The sequence below is a fragment of the Pelobates fuscus genome, chromosome 11, assembly GCF_036172605.1.
Source record: "Pelobates fuscus isolate aPelFus1 chromosome 11, aPelFus1.pri, whole genome shotgun sequence".
NCBI lineage: Eukaryota > Metazoa > Chordata > Amphibia > Anura > Pelobatidae > Pelobates > Pelobates fuscus.
Window position 1 is genome coordinate 112,659,799 of NC_086327.1, and position 26,147 is coordinate 112,685,945.

Genomic DNA, 26,147 nt, shown 5'->3' on the forward strand with positions numbered 1-26,147 from the left:
AATCTGTGACTGTAAGTAGATCGCCGATTTCCCAAGGAATCCTACCAATGGCAGGGCACTCTGTCATCTCAACAGAAAATCAATCTTAAAAATGTGGTTGATCCAGCCTTTTGAGATTGATAACCCAGCAAAATGGCAGGTTATGAAATTCTAAAAGAATCTGAGCTGGTTTAACAGATTGATAATCTGTCATTTATCCAGATAAAGAGGGAGAAAAAAAGTCATGCTTTCAGCAAGTGTTACTGACGTCTATGCACAGTATTGCATCCTGAAAGACAGCACTTTGCCTTCTTTTATTGTGGGTTTGGTATTGATATAATTGATTGATCTGCTTGAGAATCCACAGATGAAGAGGAGAACGGAATTATGCATTTATCTACAGTTTTTAATAAGAAAGCTTTATTTTGAAATAAAAATTATTGCGGCAGGTTTCCTTTCATCTCTGTCATTGGGCTCCATATTTTATTGACTTACAAAACGATGATATCAAGTTTCAACGCTGGTGAATAATGTGTTGGGTTTTTTTTTCTCACAATTTTACTGCATTTACGAAATAACCAGTTGTCCAGCGACGTAGCAGTGAAAAAGCGTCCTCTACATGTTTGTTAGAATTAGGATGAAGAATTTCTCAGGATTCTATTTATTGATTGACACAGGTAGACCCTGGAACCAGACTTAATAGTTAAAGTGGCACTGTCACCCTCCCTTTGCAAAAATGAGTATGTCATAAAGATAGAATCCTGCTGCTGATTCTCAGCGAACGAATGGGCATCCGTTCATAGACCTATGCACAGAATTGACATTAGGCAGCCCACAACTCTTGGCTAGCTTATGACGCTGCCGGAGGTGATGTTACACCTCCGTCAGCACAGGGGTTAAATTCAGTACGTACAGCGTTTTCATAGCTCAATGTTGCACATAGAGACACCAGGCACCATAACCACTACAAATCACCAAAGTAGTCATTGTCCTTGGAGTTTTAATTTAAAATCAATGATTAGTTGGTTTTCTTTTCAGTCGAGCAGCCTTTTGACATTTACCATACTGTTATCTTCACTTACAGTTATTCACATACCAGAATGAATTGCTTCATTTTCTAAATCCAAATCTGCAAGACACACCTGGACACATCTGGGTCGAGTATCTAAACAATGCGCTGTGATGAAGACTTGAAAAAAGACTGAAGGTATGCTTTGCTAAAATGGACAACAAATCTCACCAAAGGGATAAACATCTTAATATATGAAATAGCCAGCCTCTTCTTTAATTAATAGAAGTTTGCTTCATTACAGGAAAATTCCAAGTTTATATTATATTATGTCCCTGTAGTATTATTTATAACTTTCTTTTTACTTAACATGCATACAATATATTTACTATGTGTGATATTTTACTCTTGTTTTCCCCTTTTAAACATTTTTTTATAAAACTTTGGTTGCTACATGTAAAATTTCGAAAATTAAATCAATTTTCATTGACTTGCCTATTGCTTTGTCATGAAGTGGTAAAGCGAAGGTATATGTGCAACCTTTATGGGTGAAATAAGTGGTTATGGTTGCTAGATCAGATAGTAAATAAGCCATTGCCTGTTGTCATTGTGCACTGTACATATCACTGACTCACAACCTCATTAAAGGGATACTATAGTCACCAGAATAACTACAACTTATTGTAATTGTTCTGATGAGTATGATCATTCCATTCTGGCTTTTTGTAGTAAACACTGTCTTTTCAGAGAACTCCTCAGATGGTTACTGGATGTGCTTCTGGGGGCAGTGCTGCACAAACTGCAGTACTGCCATTCAGTGTCTCCACCCTCTGCATATAGACACTGAACTTTCCTCATAGATGCATTGATTCTATTCATCTCTATGAGGAGATTCTGATTGGCCAGGACTGTGTTTGACTTCTGCTGGCTCTGCCCCTGATCTGCCTCCTTGGCAGTCTCAGGCGATCCTACAGGGAAGCATTGTGATTGGCTCAGAACACCACTTCTGATGATGTCAGCAGGCAGGTCAAAGGCAGACAGGGGCAAAACCAGCAGCTGCAGACTTGAATACAAGTAAGATTTTACTATATTTAGGGAGTTTGTGTTTCTGACCCTATAGTGTTCTTTTTTTTTTTTTCAATTCTTTATTTAGGCTGTGATAAGTTTCAAAGCATAATACATACATTGTTGAGGCTTGCGCAGAAGCCGAGATTGGCATATTGTCACATATGCACAGGGCCGGCCTTAGGCATTTGGGCACCCTGTGCAAAAAATCTTCACAGCGCCCCCCCCCCCACTCCTTACCCCTTCCCACACACCCTGTCTCTCACACACACACACACACACAGGCAGGCAGACAGCCATACACACACAAACACACTCAGGCAGTCATACACAGACAGCCACACACAAACACACACACACAGACATAGAATGTGACGGCAGATAAGAACCATTCGGCCCATCTAGTCTGCCCAGACAGTCACACATAGGCAGCCACACACAAACACACACACACACACAGGCAGACAGCCACACACACAGCCACACACAAACACACAGGCAGACAGCCAAACACACAGAAGCAAACAGCCACACAGGCAGACAGCCAAACACACAGAAGCAAACGGCCACACACACACAGACAAACAGTCAAACACACACTGTCAGACAGCCAAACACACAGACAGACACACACACTGGCAGACAGTCACACACACACACGCAGACAGTCACACACACACACACGCGCAGACAGTCTCACACACGCGCAGACAGTCTCACACACGCGCAGACAGTCTCACACACGCGCAGACAGTCTCACACACGCGCAGACAGTCTCACACACGCGCAGACAGTCTCACACACGCGCAGACAGTCTCACACACGCGCAGACAGTCTCACACACGCGCAGACAGTCTCACACACGCGCAGACAGTCTCACACACGCGCAGACAGTCTCACACACGCGCAGACAGTCTCACACACGCGCAGACAGTCTCACACACACACAAACATAGGCAAACAGTCACACACACAGTCAGACACACACACACACACTAACAGACAAACACACTAACAGACACACACTAACATACACAGACACACACTAACATACATACACAGACACACTAACATACATACACACACACTAACATACACACACACTAACATACACACACACTAACATACACAGACACACACACACACTAACATGCACACTCACCCACATTAACACATTTTTTTAAATTGATTTAGACCCCCCCCCCCCCAGCCTCCTTACCTTTGGGAATGCTGGGGGGGTCTCTTCCTCCCTGGTGGTCCAGTGGCTGCTGGGCTGGGTGGGCGGCTGGCGAGGGAGCACTTCCTCTGAGCTTTTTGCTCAGCTCCCTCGCGCGCCGCAGAGTGAGGCTGGGAGCCGGAATATGACGTCATATTCCGGCTCCCAGCCTCACTCTGCGGCGCGCGAGGGAGCTGAGCATACAGCTCAGAGGAAGTGCTCCCTCGCCAGCCGCCCGCCAGCGCCGCCCAGCAGCCCGGCATGTCTGTTAGCCGCAAGGCTAACAAGACATTTGCCTTGGGCATTTGGGGGCGGGTTTTTTTGCCGCCCCCTGGAAAATGCCGCCCAAGGCAAATGCCTTGTTAGCATTGCGGCTAACAGACATGCCGTGTGAGCTATGCGGCCGCAGGGCGCCCCCTGCACCATGGCGCCCTGTGGGGCCGCACAGCTCGCACACCCCTAAGGCCGGCCCTGCATGTGCATATCATATACAACAGGTATTTTCATATGCTGTCACATTTTTGTATTTTATAAAAACATATAGAGAAATAAAACAATACATAAGAGATGTATAAGACAATTCTCCCTTCGTGTAACTTTGGATTTAAAAGGTGGCCATGCTCTTCTGTGTAGCGGGTAGTTGTATGGTAGCTCTGAAGTACGTGTCTTTATCTACGCTCTTGGCACATGGCCTTAGTGTGTTGTTGGTATTTATACTTGCGTATTTTTTTTTTTTTTTCAATTCTTTATTTTTGGTTTGACAGTTACATAGTAATACATATGCTTAGTTAGGCTTACGCAGAAGCCCGTTGTTTCCGTCATGGTAACCGTCCATTTTTCTTTTTTGTAATTAAATAATACAATAATGTAACAAATAACATAAACTATTTAACATATGTCACATAGTTGCGCATTACAGGGTTGTTTGGCTCAACATTATTATCTAAACCGTTGGTTTTACCAGTTGAGAGTTAGGTCCCCTAAATCATGTGTCAAACTGTTCCCATGGTTCCCATACTTTTCGGTAGGTAGATGTGGTGTTTCGCACCTGGGCCGTCAACCTGTCCATCAGACAGTTATCTCTAATTTTCGTCCGTACAAGCGTGATAGGTGGGGTGTCTGTTTTGTTCCAATGTTGTGCTAACGCCCTGCGGGCTGCCAGATTTAGTGAGTTTAGTAATTTCTGACTGTGTTTGTCTAACCCCTCAGTCGGTCTGGACAGGAGGCAAGCCCATGGGTCTGCAGTCAGAGGTCTTTGCAATATGCGTGAGTTTTGGTCTGTCACCTCTTTCCAGTATATCCTAACCTTGGGGCATTCCCACCACATGTGGATGTAAGTGCCTTTTTCTCCACATAGTCTCCAGCATGTGTCTGAGGGGCTCAGGCCCATATGGCATTGTTTTGTCGGGGTGGTGTACCACCTGAATAGGATTTTGTACATTTGTTCCTGTAAGGTGGTGCATATTGAAATCTTGGAACTTGCGTCCCATATGTCTCGCCACTCTTCCCCCTCTAGCTTCTCTCCCAGATCCGTTTCCCATCTGTCCGTGTAGGTTAACGTACCCCATTCTCCTGATTCCTCCCCTATATGGTTATACAGTGTTGTTATAATTTTCGTGGGCATGTGTTCCCTAAGGCACATGCTCTCGAAAAAGGTTTTGCGTTTGCGTATTGCTGTTCTGACTTCCGTCGTTTGTGCAAAGTCTCTGATTTGGATGTATCTGAAGAAGTCATGGTTTGTCAGGGGTGCTAGAGTTTTTAGCTGATCAAAGGTGATTACCTGGTTATCTTGGTACAGGTGAGCGTATCTGTGTGTCCCTGTGTTTTTAATTCCTAGGAAAGCTTCTGTACATAGTCCTGGTGGGAACGCTCTGTTACGTAGTATCGGTGTCATGGGGGAGGGGTTGTTCATGAGTTGGTATTTCATGGCTGTTTTGTCCCATATGTCTATAGAGTTTAGGATTGCTGGGCAGGTGGTTCTGAGGATTACCCTGTGGTTTTTAGGGGTCCATATGAGTAGTTGTGGTGGGTCTTTGCCCATGAGGGTGGTTTCAATATCTACCCATTGATGTTGTCCCTCAGGGCTATGCCAATGCGCTATTTGCGCTATCTGTGCTGCTAGATAGTTATACTTGCGTATTTTAACACCTCTCTCTAACACAATTTAAAAAACAAAAAAGGGGGGGGGAAGAAGGGAGTGGTGGTGGGGGGGAGGGAGTTGAGGATGGGTTGTTTCTGCCGCAGGGGGAGGAGGGGGGGAGTGTACTAGTCAGAATTAATGTATTCTTCCCACAGTTCCCACACTCTAAGGAAGAGTGGGTATGTGTCTCGTACCTGCGCTGTAAGCTTGTCCATGAGGTAGGCTTCCTTGATATTACAAATTACTCTGTCCATTTGCGGGGTTTCCATCTGGAGCCACGTCTGTGCCTGGGCACGCCTGGCAGCCAGATTGATTTTATTTAGGAGCCTTTGTTCTCTGTTGGGTAGGCTGTCAATCGGTCTAGTGATCAAGAAAGTCCAGGGGTCTGGATTGATTGGCTTGTTTAAGATTACTGTCAGGAGTTTGGCTACACTATCCCACTATTGGACAACTTTTGGACATGTCCACCACATATGTAGATATGTGCCTTTCTCCCCACACCCTCTCCAGCATATGTATGTGGGTGTTTTGCCCATTCTGTGCAATTTAACTGGTGTGGTGTACCACCTCATGAGCACTTTGTAGCACTGTTCTTGGTGAATGACGCATACGGAGGACTTAGTCGCTGCCTCCCATAAGTCCTGCCACTCCCCGCTTTCTAGTGTCTGTTGGAGTTCAGTTTCCCATTGCAAGATATAGGAGGGTGTTTGGGTCTCGTTAGTAGGTGCGCTCAGTTGCGTATATAGACGCGTAATGAGGCCGGCACATGGTCCCTCGGACATACACAGTGTTTCATAGAATGTAGGCCTGGTTCTAGCCGCCTCGGCGATGAGGGGTTTCCTGGCAAAGTCCCTTAGTTGAAGATATCTAAAGTGGTCTTTGGTGGTAAGTGGGGCCAGGGTCTTTATATTATCAAAGGTGCAGAAAGTGCCTGCCTGAAATCGATGGTAGTAGCGTTGAACTGCAGTGTCTTCCAGGCCTCTGAAGCCTATAGTGTTCTTTTAACTGCAAGATGGTGAGCAAATAAAATAAATAGCAACTTTTTGCTATTTTAAGCAGAACTGCAGTGTCTAATTTAGATTTCTGTATCCTTTACGTTGCATTACATTTTTTATTTTTTCCCCTTTAATTACATGCAGGTAATCGTTTAACTGTACTTGCCAGCGTTATTTGCATTGGTCCTTTTAAGAGACTAGGAACATGTGCACGTTTGATTTCTTGCACAAAATTGCCCAAGCGGAAAAATGCCCACACAGAATAATATGCACATATTTGCACGTAATTTGCTAGTAAAGGTGAAGATGTATGTGCAATTCAAAGTACCATAGATATAGATCATTGTAGATAACCATTTATCTCCCATTTATGAACATAAATAGGCATTATCTATATTTTATATTGTTTTTGTATATCGTGTGATTAAAGCGTCATTTTCATGTGCAACAACTTGTGTTGTGATTTTATCGAGTATAATTAACCCCTTAAGGACCAAACTTCGGGAATAAAAGGGAATCACGACATCTCACACATGTCATGTGTCCTTAAGGGATTAATAATATAGCTGTGTTAGAAGTATACTAATTCATTCCTGAACAAATGTGGCCTGTGTATGAAGAGGGCCTTAATACATTGAGTGTGAATGTTTGGAAAGGAAATAAAAGTGTGTTGTTTTTTTTAAATGTATTTATCAATAGACAATCTTTTAATTTACATTCTCACTTGTGAATCATGGTATAGAAACATAGAAACATAGAATGTGACGGCAGATAAGAACCATTCGGCCCATCTAGTCTGCCCAGTTTTCTAAATACTGGCCCAGGTTCCCTTACCATGATTTCTCCTTCACTCTATTGGCTATTATCTCTGTCTGTCTATCACCCTATTGGCCATCTCCCCTTAGATCCTATAATTCCCTCTGTCTGTGCAGAGCATTTAATGTCTCTCCTTACCAGCAACCTACTGGTAATTATTTTTTTAACTGTCCATTCCAGATGTGTCTATTGGCATTGTTTGCTTAGCATGTAGATTAGCACCATTGTTAAGTGTTGTTGTGCATGCTCCCTTGTCTTTGGGGGTGTGACAAAACTTAGGGATTTATTCAAGAAAGAGGGAATTAAGAAGTTAAAGAAATTGCAACGCAAAATTGAGGTCAAACTAGCAGAGTTCAAAGTGTAGCGTAATGGGATAATTTTTCCAACTATATATTAGTATATGTGCATATTATTCCATGTGGGCATTTTTCCATATGGGTAATTTTCCGTGTGGGTATTTTTCCCTGTGATCATTCTTCTGTGTGGTCTTTTATGATAGTGGTTTTTTTTTTCAGTGGGTTTATATTCCTAGATTCTTATACTGTGAACAAGCTCCCTCTGTCCCTTACTATGTCAGGTTCTGTCTCTCTCTGTTAGCTCATTTCTCTCTCAGTTTTGTCCCTCTCTGTTTCTCTTCTTGCATGTCTCACATGACCTTCCAGCCTCTCTTTCTCTCTCTCCTTGGGCGTTTCTCAGACAGTTTTACTATTTCAGGGGCCCCCAACCCATGCTAATATTATCCCTCCTCCATGTTATTGCCATGGTGTAGTGGTGTCCTTCTGGTTGTCACACCAGCTAGGTCTGCATTGCATGTTCACAGTCTCTGTGTGAAAGAGCTTCCCAAGTCTCAATGCTGCCCCACAGTGGCCGGCTGAATTAAAATATAAACAGACAGGAAAACGCAGACATCAGCCAGGCCAGAATCACTGCATTTACTCCAGGGAAGGACTGTTAACCAGAATATTACTGGGGGAATATGACCCATCTCAACCCCCACTATCTGCCTTCATGCTGTGATTCCTGGTGACATGTACAACTGTGTTATTGGACACGGCAGATTAAGAGCGACACACAGGAACCATTAAGATGCAAGTATTTTAGAAAGAGGTAGTATAAGAGACAGGCCCAAGGTACAGAATGCGGCAGAACATGTAATTATTGTGTTTATTAATTGCCAAACTGTGGTGGAATCTCGGTAAAAATAAATTTAGTAGGCCGAGATTACCACGTGGCATGTGTACGTGCATATGCTGACGTATCGATCAGTTGGTTGCACGAGGCAAGATACGATCAGTAGTGTACGGAGCATGTGCAAGAATACAGGATATAGTATTCCCCTCCTCCATTGTGCTGGACAGGCCATGCGGTCAAACAGGAAGTTAATTCTTATTTGTGTTGATTGGTTAAGAGAATGTGCGGGTGGAGCTTAATATGGGAGGAGTTATATGCCTATATAAGGAGCCTGCACTATTGTCCGGGGCTCAGAACTTGTGGTATTTTGGTGACGCTAGTCCCTCTGAGTCCCGATCGGTGATCCAATAAAGAATCTCTTCCTTCCTGAAGAAACCTGTGTCCATCTCTCTGTGCTTGGCTTCCGTCAGTTTCTCCGGTATCATTTGGTGCATTGGCCGGGAAGCTCATCGTTCAACGGTAGCTGAGAGGCAGAGGCGTGAGACGGTCTATCTTTGCCCACGTTCTCTACGGCTGCACCCCTGAACTTCTGCGTGGACCTCCCTTCGTCTCGGCGCCACTGGGCCGTTGTCCAGGAGATCATCGGCCTCTACGTAAGAAGTGCTGGGGTGTCCCCGTCGATGAGTGTGAACTCAGGTTCAGGAACGAGGAGGTAAGACAACTGCTGTTTTAGACGGCAGGACCCACTAGGGGTATACCGATTGTGCGGTAGGCCCAAAGGGGTTTTGAATCTGTGTATCTGCCCCCTCTGTCGGAGGGAAGGAGCGAAGGCGCACCGCTCGATCGAACGCTCTTTAGTCAGACCGTTTGATTCTGTTAGTCAGGCGGGGCTCTGGTGTAAATAGCCCTAGCCAGACACCGGTGTCTTGTCTAGACTAGCGTTCTAGGGTGTACATTTTGTTCGCTAGGTCGGAGGGACCGGGAGACTAAGCGGCGTCTGTGTAAATTCGGTTCGCTAGTTCTCATCCTATCTGGGCTAAGTGGGAAGGCGTGTAAATTTGGAACCCACTAGACTTTTGATAGTGCGACTAAGAGGCGTCTGTGTAAATTCGGTCCTCTAGCTCGCTATATATGTGGTGATTGGGCAGTGTGGCTAACCAAAACGTATGTAGATTGTTTTTAGGTAGTCCATTCAAGGTACTGGCCAAATAGTTTAGTTGGGAATTGTAAATGTGTTAAAGATTGTTAGTAAAGTGTATATCTTGTTAGATAGCGCGAGCTCAGCCGTCTAGCGAGAGTGTTAATAGTGTGTTGCTGTATTATAGTGCACGGTACCATAACCCTGTATATTTACTGACACTGTATATAAGTACTAATCATTGTCGTCAATTGCATGTTTTAACACCATAACCACTAATAATTGTATTGTGACCTTAACTTGTGCTTTGACCTATGCTAACCGTACTGTAACCGCTATTTGTAAAAGACGATGTTACTGGGGTGTGTTATAGACGGGTAATTCGTATATAGAGAATTATAGCGTGGGTGACTGTATAGTTACGCCAAAGGGCATAATATTGATTATCTAGTGACTGGTGTAACAGCTGTGTGTGTACGGGAATTCCCTGAGTGTTTATTGTTATTGTATACGTTTCACTTGGTAACTGTACCACGTGGTGCTGTTGCCAGAGGAAACGGGTGTGACTGTTGAATAGTACGCGTGTATAGTATTCGTTGTCGACGACGTTCCATTGTTAAGTATGGGCGCGTCGCAGTCAACGATTCCGGATCCCTTAGGTTGTATGGTGAAGAATTTTAAAAAGGGATTCAAAACTTGTGATTTTGGGGTTAAGATGTCTCCTGTACGTTTGGTTACTTTGTGCACTAGGGAGTGGCCTACTTTGGTTGCGGCATGGCCGCCACGTGGCAGTTTGGATCCAACTCTGGTACAGCGCTTACACGTGGCTGTATCAGGTAGGCCTGAACTTTACGGCCAGTTTCCTTATATTGATTGTTGGAGACAGGCCGTAAATGACTCGCCAAAATGGCTCCAGACATGCCACGAGGAGCAGTGTCGCCTCATGGTAGCTAGGACTTGTTCGTCCACTAGGACTGGTGTTAGGCCCATTTTGGACACGCCCCCTGAGTCCGAGATCCCTTTGCCGCCCCCTTACTTTCCGTTAAGAAGAAGTGACGCAAACGCAGGAAGTCCTGCACCCCTCCCCTCATTACCCCCATCCACTTCCGCTTCCTCCTCCAGTACAGGATCCACCCCCCCTCGTACTAAATCTCCCCTTCCGGAACCAGAACCCACCCCCATTAGAAACGAATATCCTGATTTGGCGCCACTTCAGACTTCCGGTCAAGCTTCATCTAGCTCGGCTCGAAGTGTTTTATTTACAACCTTTTCCCAAAGCCAACCTCCCACATCCCCATACCCTATCTCTCCCCGATCGGAACCCATGACTGACGCCTCTCTACGTAGCCCAAACCCGACAGTTGACTGGTGCCCAACAATTAAAGCACTATCAGATGCCTCTTCGTCTGAATCCCGGGTCAGCTTATATCGATGCCGCAGGTCAAATGGCACACGCTGACCCAGTCTTCGTATATGTCCCATTTACCACAACCGATCTTTTAAACTGGAAGACCCATAATTCCTCGTATACTGAGAAACCACAAGCCATGACTGATCTGTTCACCTCAATAGTACAGACGCATAATCCGACATGGGCTGATTGCCAGCAGTTATTAATGACTTTATTTAACAATGAGGAAAGGACAAGAATAAATCAAGCAGCCATAAAAGCACTAGAGGATAGAGCCCGTGCTTTGAACCAAGCTAATCCAGCAGCATGGGCCGCAACACATTATCCCAACACTGATCCCGATTGGAACGTAAATGGTGCTGATATGGTTCAACTCAGAGCCTATAGAGACGCTATAATTGCTGGCATGAAAGCAGGAGGAAAGAAAGCCATTAACATGTCGAAGACAGTTGAGGTGATCCAGAAAAGCGATGAAGCGCCCAGTGTCTTTTATGACCGATTATTGGAGGCATACCGCTTGTATACCCCCTTTAATCCGGAAGACGCAGACAATTCCCGAATGGTTAACTCCGCCTTTGTCAGCCAAGCATACGGAGATATTAAGCGCAAGCTACAAAAGTTAGAAGGGTTTGCAGGTATGTCCATCACCCAACTAATGGAGGTAGCAAATAAGGTTTATATGAACAGGGATACAGAAAGTAAGAAAGAGGAAGAGCGCAAGATGCGTAAAAAGGCTGATATGCTAGCGGTAGCGATCGCAGGCGTAGATAGACGGGGCCCAGATAGAGGCGATAGTAAGTGGAATGAGGAACCTCTAAGTAGGAATCAGTGCGCTTACTGTAGGGAAGAAGGGCATTGGAGAAATGAGTGTCCGCGAAGAGAACAGTCTGAGAGAGACAGACCTAGGTCAGGTTACGGAAACTTTAGAGGCAGAGCGAGAGGTAGAGGAGGCCCCGGAGGGAGTAATGGGTATAGAGGGAGTAATGGGAACAGAGGAAGTGTTAGGGAAGATAGGTATATTCCAGCAGCGCAAAGGTCCCGCGATAGAGAAGGTAGGGACTTTGTAGGATTGGCTGACACGGTCATGGAGGACTATTGATACCGACCGGGCTCCATCCCCCTTGGTCGAGCGGAGCCTATGGTCGATGTATCAATAGGGGGAAAAAGGAGTGCGTTCATGATCGACACTGGTGCTGAACATTCAGTGGTGACTAATCTAGTTGCTCCTCCATCTGGAAGGACTATTACAGTGATAGGAGCAACTGGAAGAAGTGCTGAAAAACCGGTTCTTAAAAGTCGACTCTGTACATTGGGAGGCCACGTAGTAAAACATCAATTCCTTTATATGCCTGAATGTCCAGTCCAATTGCTGGGACGTGATATGCTATCAAAATTACAAGCGCAGATTACGTTCCTACCAAATGGAACAACATCCTTAAAGTTTAATGGACCTTCAGGTATTATGACTTTATCCGTACCAAAGGAAGAAGAGTGGCGACTTTATACAGTGTTGACTAGCCAAAACCCTAGGAGTGATGAGACATTGTTCAACATACCAGGAGTTTGGGCAGAGAACAACCCACCAGGACTGGCCCGCAATATTCCACCTATAAAAATTGAACTAAAACTTGGGGTTTATCCAGTGAGCCTAAGACAATACCACATCCCGCAGAAGGCTAAGAAGAACATTCAATCCTATCTGGATAAGTTCATACGGTATGGTATCCTAAAATTCTGTACTTCCCCCTGGAACACCCCATTGCTGCCTGTTCAAAAGCCCGGTACAGATGAGTATCGACCTGTGCAGGACTTGAGAGCAGTCAATGATGCGGTTGTTAGTATACATCCAGTTGTACCCAATCCATATAACCTGCTTGCTTTAATTCCGGGCGGGGCTACTTACTTCACAGTCTTAGACCTCAAAGATGCCTTCTTTTGCCTCCGAATTGCCACAGAAAGTCAATGTATTTTCGCTTTCCAATGGGAGAACGCTGTAACGGGCTCAAAACGCCAAATGACTTGGACAAGACTGCCCCAAGGGTTTAAAAATTCACCTACCCTATTTGGTTCAGCTCTAAGTCAAGATCTACTGGATTTCGAGTCTATCCCAGGAGAATGTGTATTGTTACAATATGTAGATGACTTGTTGATAGCAGCAGTTACAAAAGAAAAATGTCAGCAAGCAACGCACGATCTACTACATATTCTCTGGAAGGCAGGATATAAGGTGTCTAGAAAGAAGGCTCAGTTGTGTTTGCCAACTGTCAAGTATCTGGGATTCCATATCTCTGAAGGTCAAAGGATTATGGGGCCAGAGAGAAAAGAAGCTGTCTGCCAAATACCAATACCCAAGAATAGAAGACAAGTGCGAGAATTCTTGAGGGCAGCAGGCTTCTGTAGGATATGGATTCCCAGCTATGCGATACTGGCAAAACCTCTGTACGCAGCCATCAAAGGTACAGAGCACGACCCCTTCTTATGGACTCAAGAACAGCAAACGGCATTTGAAGATGTGAAGAAGGCTTTGATGAGTGCCCCAGCATTAGGTCTACCTGATCACACACGACCATTCTACCTATATGTACATGAGCAAAGAAGAATGGCTGTGGGAGTATTGACACAGTACTTGGGATCATGGCAAAGACCTGTTGCCTACATGTCTAAGCAATTGGATGCAGTGGCCAGCGGACTTCCACCTTGTCTAAGAGCCGTAGCTGCAGCCGCCCTGCTAGTAGCTGAAGCTGATAAACTCACTCTGGGTCAAGAACTTTATGTACGAGTCCCACATGCAGTACAGACGTTGTTGGATTACAAAGGAAATCATTGGTTTAGTAATAGCCGTATGACCAAGTATCAAGCAATGTTGTGTGAAAACCCAAGAGTGCATTTAGAGACTGTAAACACCTTAAATCCAGCTACCCTTTTGCCACAACCTACTGAAAGTCAACATGATTGTTTGGAAGTAATGGATGAAGTATTCTCAAGTAGACCAGATCTTCGTGATTTTCCCATCCAGAACCCCGATGTTCAATATTACACCGACGGCAGTAGTTATGTGAAAGAAGGGATCCGCTATGCAGGATATGCAGTAACAACAATAGACAAGGTGATAGAAGCTCGGCCACTGGCAAAAGGAACATCAGCACAAAAGGCAGAATTGATAGCACTGACACGAGCGTTACAATTGGCTGAAGGTTTAAGAGTAAATATCTATACGGACTCTAAGTATGCGTTTTTAACCACTCATGCCCACGGAGCTTTGTATAAAGAAAGAGGACTACTGAATTCAGAAGGCAAAGAAATCAAGTACGCAGCTGAAATCCTACAACTATTGGAAGCAGTGTGGGAGCCGAAAGAAGTCGGTATTATACATTGTCGAGCGCATCTGAGAGGAGATGGTGATGTAACCAAAGGAAATCGGATGGCAGATAGTGCAGCTAAGCGTGCTGCTGAATCAGGAAGACAGGAGTATGTGGGGCATATAGCTGCTCTAATACCAACCCCACTGTCTCAATGGACTCCAGTTTATACAACTCAAGAAGAGGAGTGGTTAAAGACTGAACCGGGAAAGTATTTGGAGAACAAGTGGTATCAGCTAGAAGATGGAAGAATAGTCATACCAGCATCACTAGCAGTAGAAATTGTCCAGAACTATCATAACGGGACACATTCTGGGAGAGACAGTACAGAAGAATCTCTCAGGAAACATTTCTACATACCAAGATTGTCCAACTTGACTCAGGCCATTGTACGTAGATGTGTAACGTGTGCTAAAAATAATGCAAGACAAGGACCAGTAAAGCCACCAGGAGTCCAGTTTATGGGGGGACTCCCCATGTCCGATCTACAAATAGACTTTACAGTGATGCCTAAATCGGGTGGACATCGTTACCTGTTGGTAATTGTGTGCACCTATTCAGGCTGGGTAGAAGCATGTCCTACTCGTACAGAGAAAGCAGGAGAAGTTGTGAGATTCCTGCTACGAGAAATAATACCCCGATATGGACTACCCTGTTCTATAGGATCGGACAATGGTCCAGCTTTTGTTCACCAGTGCCTACAACAACTGACTCATATGCTTGGTATAAAGTGGAGGCTTCATACTGCATATAGACCCCAGAGTTCTGGTAAGGTAGAGAGAATGAATAGAACTATTAAGAACCAGTTGGCTAAAATGTGTCAGGAAACCCAACTTAAGTGGAACGTTCTCTTACCTATAGCTCTATTGCGAATCCGCAGTACCCCTACCAGAAGGATGGGCCTCTCTCCTTTTGAAATTATGTATGGGCGACCACCTCCCGTACTTGGTAACTTAAGGGGGGACTTGAGTCAGTTGGGAGAAGGAATTACCCGGCAGCAGGTTGTAGAGTTGGGTAAGACTATGGAGGAGGTACAGAAATGGGTACAAGATAGATTACCTGTGAATATTTATCCCCCTGTTCATAGTTATCATCCAGGAGATCAAGTGTGGATTAAAGAGTGGAATAATGTACCGTTAGGGCCCAAGTGGAGAGGTCCTTATGTTGTTCTTTTGTCTACCCCTACAGCGATAAAAGTAGCCGAAGTGACTCCGTGGATACATCACTCCAGGGTTAAACCAGCAGCAGTTGATTCTTGGCAAGTTACAGCAGACCCAGAGAATCCCTGCAAGATCCGGTTGAAACGCACTACTCAGTCGGAGTAACGAGGAATTATTGTGGATTACAAATTTTATTGTTACAGGTGTGAGTGAGAAGGCCATAATAAAGCCTGTCCGCTTACCAACACATAGTGTATAAGCCAGGAAAGTCTCGAAGGGACACCTGTGAAGACGAGCAGAACTCCATTCCCTGCAGCCCTCACATCCTGGAAGCTGAGGCTCCATCGCACGGACGAAGACTGAGGATGACGGCGAAAGATGTGCTTTTGATTGTGTTTATTTACATGTGTTTTTATATTCAGGAAGGTAGAGGTACCGACACTCCTAGCTGTGAGGTATGCATTAAGACTACGAGAACAGGTAACCATATTTCCCAAACCCTAATTTGGCATTCACAATACGAGTGTAAAGGAGAGGTATCAAGATGTAGATACCTAAATATAGAATATAGTGTGTGCCATTTAGGAGTAGGAGAACCTAAGTGCTTCAGTCCAGAGTATCAACCTCGTACAATTTGGTTGACTCTCAGGAATGGAGATCCTCAGGGGACCCTAATTAATAAGACGGTGTTAGAATCCGTATATTCTTCGGGTGTTCTGCTATTTGATGCATGTAAGGCGATATCAAGTGGTAGAAAGCCGTGGAATGTATGTGGGGATCTTAGATGGGAGAGGACGTATGGATCTAACGATAAATATATTTGTCCCAGTAGTAAAAATAAATATGTGAGTCCTAGATGCCCAAATAAAGACTATAACTTTTGCCCATATTGGTCTTGTGTGGGGTGGGCGACTTGGGGACAGACAGTAGATAAAGACATGATAGTGACTAAGTTACCGACTAGCCCATATTGTAAGTCTATGGAATGCAACCCAGTCCATATACTTATTAATAACCCCGACAAGTTCTTAGACAAATATGGAAATTTATTTGGGTTTCAGATATACGGGACGGGTTTAGATCCTGGGACATTATTGTTTATAGGAATAGAGACTGATACGGTATCCTCCCAGACTCATCAAGTATACCATTCCTTTTATGAAGAGATGAGTATAGATAATAAGATCCCCCATAATGCTAAGAACCTGTTCATTGACCTAGCTGAAAGTATTGCCGGTAGTCTTAATGTTACCAACTGCTATGTGTGTGGAGGTACTAACATGGGAGACCAATGGCCTTGGGAAGCAAAGGAGGTAATGTCCGGTTCTGAGGCAGTTGACCAACTAATATCTACACAAGCCGATTATCATTTGAGTGTTAGAGGTAAATCTGAGTGGAGATTAAAGACCTCCATCATAGGTTATGTTTGCATAGCAAGGAAAGGAATAATGTATAATACTTCTGTAGGAGAATTAACTTGTCTAGGGCAAAAAGCTTATGATGATGATACTAAAAATACAACTTGGTGGTCGGCTTCAAATGTCTCAGAACCATCTAACCCGTTTGCTAGATATGCCAGTTTAAAGGATGTGTGGTTTGATTTATCCATCACATCTACCTGGAGAGCCCCAGCAAATTTGTACTGGATCTGTGGTAAGAAAGCCTATTCGGAGCTGCCACAGGACTGGGAAGGGGCATGTGTGTTGGGTATGCTCAAACCATCCTTCTTCTTGTTACCGATTGAAACAGGTGAGACTTTAGGTGTTAAAGTGTATGATGTGAATCATAGGAAGAAAAGGGGACCCTTAGAGATAGGCACCTGGGAAGATAATGAATGGCCTCCCCAGCGTATTATAGATTATTATGGGCCAGCCACGTGGGCAGAAGATGGTACCTTTGGTTATAGAACCCCTATTTATATGCTCAACCGTATTATAAGATTACAGGCGGTGGTTGAGATTATCACTAATGAAACATCACAAGCGCTCAATCTCCTAGTGAAACATAATACCAGGATGAGGACAGCAGTATACCAGAATAGATTAGCCTTGGATTACCTTTTGGCAGTAGAGGGAGGTGTATGTGGGAAGTTTAACCTAAGCAATTGCTGTCTTCAAATAGATGACGAAGGGCAAGCAATAGCTGAGCTTACTAGCCATATGGTTAAACTAGCGCATGTGCCTACTCAGGTATGGAAAGGGTATAATCCAAGTAGTTGGTTTGGTAGCTGGTATGAGTGGTTTGGAGGGCTTAAGGCAGTGGTAGGTGGAGTCCTACTGATTTTACTGTTGTGTCTACTCCTACCGTGTCTTATACCCCTAGTAGTTAGGTCTGTGCAAAGCCTGATAGGAAGTATAGCAGAGAGGAAGGCTGCTGCACAGATAATGGCGATATATAAGTATAAGGCTCTAGATCAAGGAGAACCAATGCAGGAAGATGAGTGTTAAAAGATTCACATCATAAGATAAGTCTGGTCTGGTTCAAGGTAACTTGCGGTGTATGCAAACCAAGGTTAAGTGATGCCTCAAGTAATTGTAAAATATCAAGAGGCATCAAAGGGGGGAATGTGGTGGAATCTCGGTAAAAATAAATTTAGTAGGCCGAGATTACCACGTGGCATGTGTACGTGCATATGCTGACGTATCGATCAGTTGGTTGCACGAGGCAAGATACGATCAGTAGTGTACGGAGCATGTGCAAGAATACAGGATATAGTATTCCCCTCCTCCATTGTGCTGGACAGGCCATGCGGTCAAACAGGAAGTTAATTCTTATTTGTGTTGATTGGTTAAGAGAATGTGCGGGTGGAGCTTAATATGGGAGGAGTTATATGCCTATATAAGGAGCCTGCACTATTGTCCGGGGCTCAGAACTTGTGGTATTTTGGTGACGCTAGTCCCTCTGAGTCCCGATCGGTGATCCAATAAAGAATCTCTTCCTTCCTGAAGAAACCTGTGTCCATCTCTCTGTGCTTGGCTTCCGTCAGTTTCTCCGGTATCAAAACGTATTCAAATAAATGGTACAGACAACATGTACAGCTAATTATTTAGCATGAAAAAGTTACAACAAATGAATAAACCTTCTTCTGGTTTCCCTTTAGTAGTGTTTTCAAATTTAGTTGTCAGGGGACGCAATTTGTGTCGGGTGTTAGGCTTGTATAACTTTTGTCACTACTTAAAGGGTTACTCCAGGTACTCTGCTTTTAGAAGTGGTCGTGGTGGTTGGTGCCTTTATGTACAGCGTTTAAACCCTGAACATACACACGATATTTTCAGGGATTAAACACCTTGGGCTAGTTGCAGCCTAGAACTGTTCTGGGCAACATAATGTTAATTCTGTGCAGCTTGCACAACTCCGGCTCATCCCTGTGTTTTGTGCAATTCATATATTTTTTTTTTAATATTTAAGAGAAAAAAAAACCTCCCTTGTGCATCCCTCCCTTGGTGGCTCCAATGTTCTCTTTGAAAAGCATTGGATTGGACTGCGTGAGGGAGGGTGTGACATCAAATGAGGCATGGTTTATTGCCAAGTGTTATCCACGCATGGTGGAGCTTGCAAACTGAAACCACCCCATGTTCCCGTGTACTTTAATAAAACTCTCCTGGAACTGAGGGACTATAGATCCGTTTCCTGCATCCAGGTCTGCTAAACAAAATATTCCGTAAATGCAGAGATCCAATTTAGAATTCAGAATATGGGTTTTTGTGAACATTTTCAAAATCCATTTGCTTGATATGCGTGCAGTATATGCAATGCATATTATAGGAGCTCTTAGTGACTAATGGGTCCTCTGTGTGATGTAAATGACAAGAGTGATGTTGGTCACTGTTGGGTGCTGCGATTGCAAGACGGTGTTTGATGAATGCTGTGTATAATGTGTGTCATGCGATTTACTTTGTGTGTGTGTGACTGATGTGTTCTGTGTGCGACGGGAATGATGGATACTGAAATTGGTGACATGGACTGTATGTATGTCGGTGTCATGAGGTTGACCTTTAGAAAAGTGAGTGCCAATTGAGTGGCTGATGGGTATACCTAATGGCTCCTCTGTTTGTGTGCCATGGGGCAGCTGGTATTGATGCGGATGCATTGGGGTAACAGGGTGATGATATGGGTGATGATTAGGTGCTGTGGATATTAGAAATGATTGATATATGTATGTAATGGAAACCATGTTAAAGGATAGGATTGTTGAACATCTAAAATCACATGGATTTCAAGATCAGACACAACATGAATTTACTTCAGGGAGATCATGCCAAACTAATCTTATTGATTTTTTTGATTGGGTAACTAAAATAATAGATCTGGGTGGTGCAGTAGACATTGCTTACCTAGATTTCAGTAAGGCTTTTGACACTGTTGCACATAGAAGGCTTATCAATAAACTGCAATCTTTAAGTTTGGATTCCAATATTGTTGAATGGGTAAGGCAGTGGCTGTGTGACAGGCAACAGAGGGTTGTAGTCAATGGAGTATATTCGAAGCATGGTCTTGTCACCAGTGGGGTACCTCAGGGAACTGTACTTGGACCCATTCTCTTTAATATGTTTATTAGTGATATTGCAGAAGGTCTTGATGGTAAGGTATGTATTTTTGCTGATGATACAAAAATATGCAACAGGGTTGATGTTCCAGGAGGGATAAGCCAAATGGCAAATGATTTAGGTAAACTAGAAAGATGGTCAGAGTTGTGGCAACTGACATTTAATGTGGATAAGTGCAAGATAATGCATCTTGGACGTAAAAACCCGAGGGCAGAGTACAGCATATTTGATAGTCCTAACTTTAACATCTGAGGAAAAGGATATAGGGGTGATTATTTGTGAGGACTTAAAGGTAGGCAGACAATATAATAGAGCAGCAGGAAATGCTAGCAGAATGCTTGCTTGCATAGAGGGAGGTATTAGCAGTAGAAAGAGGGAAGTACTCATGCCAATGTACAGAACACTGGTGAGACCTCACTTGGAGTATTGTATGCAGTACTGGAGACCGTATCTCCAGAAGGATATTGATACTTTAGAGAGAGTTAAGAGAAGGGCTACTAAACTGGTTCATGGATTGCAGGATAAAACTTACAAGGAAAGATTAAAGAACTTAACATGTATAGCTTGGAGGAAAGACGAGACGGGTGATATGATTGAAACATTTAAATACATAAAGGGAATCAACACAGTAAAGGATGAGACGATATTTAAAAGAAGAAAAACTACCCCAAGAAGAGGACATAGTCTTAAATTAGAGGGGCAAAGGTTTAAAAATAATATCCGGAAGTATTACTTTACCGAGAGGGTAGTGGGTGCATGGAATAGCCTTCCAGCTGAAGTGGTAGAGATTAACACAGCGAAGGAGTTTAAGCATGTGTGGGATAGGCATAAGGCTATCCTAACTATAAGATAGGGCCAGGGACTAATGAAAGTATTTAGAAAATTGGGCAGACTAGATGGGCCGAATGGTTCTTATCTGCCGTCACATTCTATGTTTCTATATAATGTGTTGAGCGTGAGTGAGAAGACTGACTTTTAGTATGATGTTAAATTCTGTGAATGATCCCGTGCCCTAGCAAGTGTTGCTTTCAGAAGACTATGATGTTTGTTGCTCGTCATACTAATTTTCTGCTGTATATTGCAAAAGGGGGTTATTCACTAAAAACTGACTTGTAGTGAATTGAAAAACGACTTGCAAGATTCTGGCCAAATTGTGACTATTAAATGGGAGTTTTTTTTTTTTTTTTTTTTTTTAAATGAGCAATTTTTACATTTAGGTTTCAGTCCACTAGCATTCTAATAAATATAACCTTGAAATTGGCATTGTATAAGCACCCCCTGATTGAAACTACGATGTTACAACAGCAAACGGATCACTGTCAACAAAATGCACAGTAGAAATTGTGTAGCATCCCCAATCTAATTTCAAAAATATTAAAAATTATTTTCATTTTGTAAATATGTAGAAATATGTCTGTGAAAAATAAAAAATTCTTGTGATAGGAGCAGCTTTAGCAACACTTTCTCTTTAATCAGATTTTGATATTTCAGATGAAGAAAACACGCAGAGGTCTGGAATGACTTTGTAAATAACCTGCATCAACTTTATTGATACAATGCTGGTCGCTAGGGCACAGGTTAGTGGCAGTTCGCCAAAGGTCATTTCACGCTTTATCCGATTGACATATAGAAGTGCTATTCAGCAAAGGTCAATGTAAATTTTTAGATGTTCAACAGCATTTTCTACACCTGGCAATTTCAATACTTTCTCCTATAACTGCTGCAGGCGTGAATACAACAAATTTACTTCTGGGCTAAATTGCCATTAAAGCACCCAGGCCACTTTTATATTAAAGGGACACTATAGTCACCAGAACACCTACAGCTTAATGTAGTTGTTCTGGTGTATCCAGCCTATCCCTGCAGGATTTTTAATGTGCCTTTTCACTTAGATGGCCACTAGAGATGCTTCCTGTGTCAGCATGCCACGCTCTGCATGGTATCAATGCTACCCATAGAGGTCCATTGGACCAATGCATCTCTATGAGGAGATGCTTACTGGTGCAGCGCTGCATTTTGTCGTGCATGCGCAATAGCCTCCCATTGGATTGGCTGAGGTAATAAAAATTGATGATCTCAACGTGGTGGCAAGACCAGCGTGGTTTTGAAAAAATTGTGAGTAAAATCGCCTTTTCAAAGTAAGAAGAAGGGGGCTGTGGGCCTGGGGGGGCTAAACTGTTATTTTGAAATATGTTTGTATTCCTGACACTATAGTGTTCCTTATGCCTTCCATGTAAAATATTGCTTATTTTATAGAAACTGCAATGTTTACATTAAAGGGTTGAATACACCTCTTGTAGCTGTCTTCCTGACATTCACTACAGGCGTTTCCACCTCAAGAGCCAAGTCAAAGAGAGCATTTGATTGGAGGAGTGCAGCGTTTGCTGTGCATGTGTATCTTGTACCCAAAGATTCTCTATGGTGTTAGATTGGACAAGATCGCGCAAGCATCTACAAGCCGGCTAGCAAATGCAGCGGTGGTGTCTTTACACTGGAAATAAAAGTGAGTATACTTTATTTAAAGGATCACTATAGGGTCAGGAACACAAACATGTATCCATGACCCTATAGTGCTAAACCCACCATATAGGGCGGGGCCAAATGAATTGATGAATCTCGGAGGAAAATTCATCGTCTCCATGCAGAGCGTTGGGACGCAGAACAGCAGGGTTGCTTATTGTGCAGCCCTGAGCCAGGAAGCACCTCCAGTGGCCATCTGAGGAGTGGCCACTTGGAGGTGTCTCTAGAGGCACTTTTCACATGACAATGTCTGAAGGGAGCTATTATTTAGCTGTAGTTGTTCTGATGACTATAGTGTCCATTTAATTGAACTTTTATCAGGAAAGGGGAGTGGATAAGGGTCACAACAATAGAAGGTAATTTATAGTACTGAGATATGGGACTATAGGTTTGTCACTTTTGTGCTTTTTTGCATGTTTGTTGAACATATTTGAAAAGCCCCTTTTGACTGTGACTGCTCACCTTTCAGCCTCTTCCACACAAGCAAAGATAGAACCCTGTGATGTCTTTACAAACACATGCATAAACCCCAAACGTGACAGTTTATCTTTAATTTTCTTAAATCTAGATACTATATAAAAAACAATTAAACCAGGGAGTCAATTTGCATACATCTCATGTAAGGCTACAGCTAACCTTTAAGCCTTTGTTGAAGGTGTGCCGTGGAAAACGTTGTCAAATTCAAGTGTACCTTGGGATCACTTGCTTGCCCATTTCACAGCTCCGCAGGATATGGTTTCTAATAATAATACTTGCCAAATCTGTCTCGGTACCATCCTCTTACTGGTAATTAGAATGGAGCCTGGATAACTTGCTAATTGGGGTTCCGTACTGAATCCATCCATTATTCAAGTGCATTGAAAAAAGTGCTTTCACTCTCATGCATGGGACTTGGTGACTGGCAATCAAGCACACTTATACTGGCATTCAGTTCATGGGCAGAGTGCCCCAGACATCCAGTGTTGTCACACAGTGTTTTTTGGTGTTGCAGGTTCACCGATAGGATGTAGTGCTCTGATTGGTTGTGCACGTACAATAGCCCAGGGACTGCGAGTGCAATGCATTTTCTGTTGCACCCGGGTTCGGAACCGAACCTTAGGACGAATCTGCCTTTAGTGTAGAATTTCTAATAAAACAAACTGTAAGCGTTTATTTACTGAAGAAAATAATTGTAATTGTACCATTTGCAGTTTAGTGAATAACTTCTGAAATTCTTAACAATGAAAAGAATTTCCTGACTATCTTTGTAGAAATTTCAGTACTTGTGTAATTGTGTGTTGAAAATAGAACTGTTCATGATTCATCACTTTTTATATGTTAAATCGCCAACATCTTCTGGTGGGCTCTGCATCATGTAAAGGAAGCCCTGTTTGCATGACTCGGAACCAAATTTACAAGATGTATAATTTTTGTTTTTTAATGTAAATTAACATGCTTTTCTAGATTTTTTTTTTTTTTTTTTTACTTTTTGTTTTATTTTCTCCCCATATTATTCACTGATATGATTATGGATAAACCTAAATTAAATTACCATTTGCTTATATTTGGAATAAAATATATGGATTCAAATATTAAGGCAGCTGTCCGTTTGAAAAATGTTATACGTCTAAATAATAATAATTATTATTATTGCCATTTATATAGCGCCAAGAGATTCCGTAGCGCTTTACAATATTAATTTTAGAAATTCTTAGCTTTTTTTTTTTTTGCATCTTTTTAGAAATTCTTAGCCTTTTTTTCGCCAATGCCCTTTTCCTGACCTATATAATAGAACACCTTTGCTTTCAAAACTGCCACTTTAATGTTACATTTTGTTGGGAATCAAAAGTTTTTTTGTTTCGTTACATAGATGGGGCCAAAATGTTTAACCCAAACCAAAGCTGAATATGGCAAAAATATATATATATTTTTTAAGTCAACAAATAAGGTGCAGAGGCAGATTGGGATAATTTATAAGTTATTGTACAGGTGCAACTAAAATGGGCCAAAACGGATGCATTAAAAGGCATTCTGTCACTTTTATAAGAAACCACTCACAAAACACAGCGTAACTATTAACATTACGACTAATAACCCATCGGAAACAACGTTCAGTTCATAGTAATGGTTGACTGAGGATGCTGAGAGTAGTAGTTCAGGGTAACAGGTGATCTCCTAGTGATAGAGTGACAGATGACCACCCACTAATCTCTCGTTCTACAAGTGGAACTCTGTGAAGTCATGTATCCAGTTGATTTCCTCCCACTGTGACCTCTAGGCTGCATTGCATTAGCCTGTAATGGAAGCAGTGGCGGCGTTGAGGGGGGATGTCGTCCGTCACAAACCCCCCTCGCCTCTCCGCCTTCCCCTCCCGCCTGTGCTGTTTAAATGGGCCAAGTTGGGAGAAGCGGCGGCGGCGGCGGAGGCAAAGCTTGTTTGGTCAGAGAGTCTGTGAACTCCAATGTGTGTGTGACATGGAGAATTAACAGGGATCCCCCTCCACACAGCCCTTCCCTAACCCCGGCCGGCGCTGAGCGGAGCCAGGCACAGCTCTCCATCTCTCTCTCTATCACATGGGGACAGACAGATAATCACTCAGTCACCATTATTAGCCTCATTAATACACAGACAGGCTGCGGGGAGCCGGCAGGTGGATCAGGGGATCCAGGACAGGGGGTCTGAGAACCCAGCTAACGGGTGAGGTGTGCAGCAAGCCTGGGGTAACAGGGGTAAGGCGTGCAGTAAGCCTGGGGTAACAGGGGTGAGGTGTGCAGCAAGCCTGGGGTAACAGGGGTGAGGTGTGCAGCAAGCCTGGGGTAACAGGGGTGAGGTGTGCAGCAAGCTTGGGGTAACGGGTAAGGCGTGCAGCAAGCCTGGGGTAACAGGGGTGAGGTGTGCAGCAAGCTTGGGGTAACGGGTAAGGCGTGCAGCAAGCCTGGGGTAACAGGGGTGAGGTGTGCAGCAAGCCTGGGGTAACAGGGGTAAGGCGTGCAGTAAGCCTGGGGTAACAGGGGTGAGGTGTGCAGCAAGCCTGGGGTAACAGGGGTGAGGTGTGCAGCAAGCCTGGGGTAACAGGGGTGAGGTGTGCAGCAAGCCTGGGGTAACGGGTGAGGTGTGCAGCAAGCCTGGGGTAATGGGTGAGGTGTGCAGCAAGCCTGGGGTAACAGGGGTGAGGTGTGCAGCAAGCCTGGGGTAACAGGGGTGAGGTGTGCAGCAAGCCTGGGGTAACAGGGGTGAGGTGTGCAGCAAGCCTGGGGTAACAGGGGTGAGGTGTGCAGCAAGCCTGGGGTAACGAGTGAGGTGTGCAGCAAGCCTGGGGTAACAGGGGTGAGGTGTGCAGCAAGCCTGGGGTGTGCTAGGTAAGGCAGGGGGAGAAGAGTGGTAAAGTGATCAAGGGGGCACAGAGAGTGCAGCTATCTCACCCAGGGTGCATGTCGGTGTGGGCTCAATAGGGTAGGGGGAGGGGAGTAGTGCAGGTCGATAGGGGATGATTAGGGCACAAAGAGTGCAGGGGACTGTTCAACTGTGGATCAGTGGAGCACAGAGAGTGTAGGGGGCATTTTGATAAGGGTACATTAGGGCGGTGGGGGGCAGGTTGATAGGGACTCAGAAGGGAACACGGAGTGCTAACTTAACTCAGGGGGGCAGGTTGATAGGGACTCAGAAGGGGACACAGAGTGCT

At 43.9% G+C, this 26,147-nt stretch overlaps 1 protein-coding gene across 1 annotated transcript in view; it reads left to right on the forward strand.

The window, feature by feature from the left end:
* Positions 1–1,166: 1,166 nt before the first annotated feature.
* SAMD11 (sterile alpha motif domain containing 11) overlaps positions 1,167–26,147 on the forward strand; it is a 159,137-nt gene continuing 134,156 nt past the window's right edge. Inside the window, exon 1 of the mRNA XM_063436917.1 lies at positions 1,167–1,186. The gene's annotated coding sequence lies outside the window, so the exon portion shown is untranslated. The remainder of the gene's footprint in view (positions 1,187–26,147) is intronic.